Raw genomic sequence first — 4,329 nt, 5'->3', positions numbered from 1 at the left:
TGTCAGTCTGATCACTTGTTTTAGTTACTCAAATAGCTCCCAAATCTGGCATGTATTAAATTAATTCTGAAAAGAATGTGTTTAGATTTTAGATTATCACAATGAAGAGATATAAAGAGAGAGTGGTAAAGAGAAATTTTATACAATAAGAGCAAATGAGCAAATATTGAACAAGAAAGAAAAAAGCAAGAAAAAAAGTAATTATGTGATCCATCCATAGAAACGCAATTTTTTTAAGGTAATATACTAAAAAGTTCAGAATTTATAGTATCTAGAAAGAATTATAAACTTGCCGAGAAAATGCCCAAAATGGAGGAGAAAAGAGGCAGTCTCAAAGATCAGATCAGATCAAGTTTAATAGGGTCATAGACCAATATCTCAAAGTACATTTTCGCATGTGAACTAAGCAGGTGTCAACAGACCTACTTATGAAGCTCACAAGCAATTCTGGACCATTTATACTCTCTACAGTGGTGCCTCGCTAGACATTATTTATTTATTTATTTATTTATTTATTTATTTATTTTATTTATTTATTTTATTTATATCCCGCCTATCTAGTCGCGAAGACTACTCTAGGCGGCTTACAACAAGTTAAAATACAATAAGAATAAAACAACAAATTACAAAAACAGGTAAAAGAAAAAAGACAATAAAGAAATAAGAAAATCAAAAATAGTCTTATGAGAAGGCCTGCCGAAACATCCAGGTCTTTAATAGATTCTTGAAAGTGCCCAGCGAGGGAGCTCCGCGAATATCAGGAGGTAAGTTATTCCACAGGCGAGGAGCCACCGCCGAGAAGGCCCTATTTCTTGTTTTCTCTTTCCGGGCCTCCCTCGGCGTTAGGCTCCTCAGCCTCACCTCCTGGCTCGCCCGTGTGACCCGGGTAGAACTTGGTGGGAGAAGGCGCTCCGCCAAGTATCGAGGCCCTAAACCGTTTAGGGCTTTATACGTAAGCATTAGCACTTTGAAGTCGATGCGGAACCTGATGGGCAGCCAATGCAATGCGGCCAGAGTGGGCGAAATATGTTGGAATTTTTTCACTCCACTAAGTAATCTGGCCGCCGCATTCTGCACCACCTGTAATTTCCGCAGCAGCCTCAAAGGAAGCCCCACGTAGAGCGCATTACAGTGGTCTAATCTTGAGATTACGAGCGCATGCACTAAGATGGTGAGCGCCCCCACTTCCAGGTAGGGCCGCAGCTGGGCTATCCGCCTAAGATGAAAAAAGGCGGTGCGGACCACCGATGCCACCTGTGACTCCATGGAGAGCACCGGGTCCAGATGGATCCCCAAGCTGCGTACCCCATCCCTAGCAGGGAGAGTCACCCCCCCAAAAGAGAGGGAGTTACCCAAATCCCCGACTGTGGGGGGGCCCACCCTCAGCACTTCCGTCTTGTCCGGGTTCAGCCTGAGCCCGTTCTCCTGCATCCATTCCAGTATAGTCCCCAGGCAGCGCTGGAGGCACAGGACGGCTTCTCCTGCGGTTGGCAAAAAGGAGATGTAGAGCTGCGTGTCATCCGCATACTGGTGACACGAAGCACCACACCCCCTGATGACCCCACCCAGCGGCCTCATATAGATGTTGAATAGCATTGGGGAGATAATCGACCCCTGTGGAACCCCACAATTGAGGCTCCACGGGGCCGAGACCCTCTCCCCAAGCTGGACTCTCTGGGGACGGTCCTCCAAGAAGGAACGGAGCCAGGACAATGCCAGGCCACCTATTCCCAACTCGGAGAGCCTCCCCAGGAGGATACCGTGGTCAATGGTATCAAAGGCCGCTGAGATGTCGAGGAGGACCAACAGGGACACTTTACCCCTGTCGGCCTCCCTCAGTAGGTCATCACACAGGGCGACCAAAGCCGTTTCTGTGCCGTGGCGCGGCCTGAAGCCCGACTGGAATGGATCCAGGGCATCTGTTTCTTCCAAGAGCGCCTGAAGCTGGTCGGCCACCACCCTCTCGACTACCTTGCTAGGGAAGGAAACATTGGCGACGGGCCTGTAGTTGCCAATTTCGTCCGCCGCCAAACTAGGTTTCTTCCTAATGGGCCTAATGAGTGTGTCCTTCAGGGCAGATGGAAATCTGCCCTCAAGGAGAGACCCATTTATAATAGCCGTGGCCCACTCTGTTGTTAACGGCCTGGCTACTTTGATTAGCCAGGCCGGGCAAGGGTCCAAAGAGGAGGTGGTGGCACGACAGCGATCAAGCGCCCTGGAGACAGTATCAGGCGTAACAGGCTGAAAGGTGTCCAAAATCACCGGGCAAGACGGAGCGCTGGACATCTCAGCTCGACTCACTGTACTCAAAAAAGGGGAGAGGTCCCGGCGGATGGCCTCCACTTTTGATTTAAAAAATGCTGCAAATTGGTCCGGCGAAAAACTAGGGGGAGGCCCATCACCCGGACCAACTCCGGAGAGGTCGCGTACTATACGGAATAACTCCGCCTGCTGGTTGGACGCCTCGCTTATCCGGTTAGCGAGGTATGATCTACTAGCAGCCTTTACCTTAGCAAGATAAAGGTTAGTAGCGACCCTGACAGCTATCCTATTAAAATCCGTCGGGGCCCCTCTCCATCTGCGCTCTAGCCGTCTCCTGACCCGCTTCCTCGCCCGGAGGTCCCGGTTAAACCAGGGTGCCGGGCGGTCTCTGCGCCGGAGAGGGCGTTTAGGTGCGATCATGTCAGCAGCCCTAGTCGCGGCAGCAAACCAGCCATCCACCAGAGCCTCGACAGGAGCGCCAGCCAGGTCAGCCGTAACACCTCTCATGGCATCCTGGAATCCAACAGGATCCAGTAGCCTTCGAGGGCGGACCATAACAATAGATCCCTGCTCCCTGCAGGGGGGGAGAGCCATTTTAATGGTACACTTTATTAGGTGGTGATCCGACCATGACAAGGGTACCGACTCAAGGTCAGTCACCATCGGACCACTCTCGCTCCCATTGGTAGAAAAAACCAGGTCAAGTGTATGACCCCCCACGTGAGTGGGGCCGTTGACATGTTGGGACATGTTCAAGAAGGCCATGGTCTCCAAGAACTCAAGAGCTGGACCAGATGTCTCCGCCCCCGCGCGCACGTTGAAATCCCCCAGCACCAATAGGTTCGGGGAACCCAACAGTGTCGCGGAGACGAAGTCCACCAGCTCCGGTAGGGAGGTGGCTGGGTCGCGGGGAGCACGGTAGCCCAGCAAGATCCCAATACCGTCCCTGGCCCCAATAGACACGTGGAGGGCCTCAAGACCCGGCTTTATCACCGAGGAGCGCCTAGTGACCTCCAAGCTGGACTTATGGACAATGGCTACTCCCCCCCCGACCCTCCAGTCTGCCCTGGTGTTGGACAGCATAACCGGGCGGACAGATGAGAGCTACAGGGGGACCCCCCTCTCCGCCGATCCAAGTTTCGGTTATGCAAGCCAGGTCTGTATCCTCCTCCAGAATAAGGTCTTGAATTACCTGGGCCTTATTGGATACAGACCTGGCGTTCAACAACACCAGGCATAGAGTGGAAGGCAGGCTGGTCTGGCTACCTCGATACTGGGGGCTGGTCTCCGTCTCAGAACAAGGAACAGCCTTTAAACATCTGTCCCTAGTTCTTCTAACGCGAGCAGGGACGGAGCCAACGCCATATCTCCCCCTACCCGTAATCACAGAAATATTCTGGGGCCCCTCGCTGGGAAGGCAGGCCTTCCAAGCCATATCAAAAAAAAAAAAAAAAAAAAGGCAGGTAAGTGCAAACAATCAATTAATCCAAAATAAATTACATATACAATTATAAAATATACAAAAGTAATCTAACAAAAAACAAACAAAACAGAAAAAAAAATATTAACAGTATCAATTAAACAACATTTAAGGAAAAAAAAATACACAATATAACTACAAAGTTCCCCCAAAGGTTATCCCCCACATATAGCCGAAAGTTGTTTTTCTCTGACAGTTGATTTTGACCCTTTAGATAGTACTGGAGTCAATGGCGTTTCGTTAACACGGCCGGAGTCCCAGATCACAATAACGGGCTCAGAGGTCTCAGTATGGACACAGGGCAGGGTCACAAGCGCTAGTAAGCAAGCTGGAAAAAGCTTGGACCCTGCCATTTCCCCCCTTAAGAATCCAATTGGGGGGAGATCAAATGGCAGCAAGCAGGCTGAGGCAGAGAAGCAGGTGAGGGAAGAAGGAGCTGGGGGGGGAATCTCCAACATGGCGCCGGCGTTCCCACGCTCCGGTGACCTCCCAGCTCCCGCTGATGCTTGCAGGATCCTGGACCCTCTCGGCTACCCCCAGGTCCAGCAGTCCATCCAGGCGCGTCCCCAAGGTCCCCAGTCTGCAAG

This window comes from Pogona vitticeps, chromosome 9 (genome assembly GCF_051106095.1).
Source record: "Pogona vitticeps strain Pit_001003342236 chromosome 9, PviZW2.1, whole genome shotgun sequence".
In the NCBI taxonomy this organism is placed as follows: domain Eukaryota; kingdom Metazoa; phylum Chordata; class Lepidosauria; order Squamata; family Agamidae; genus Pogona; species Pogona vitticeps.
Note: the sequence above shows the minus strand (reverse complement) of the source record.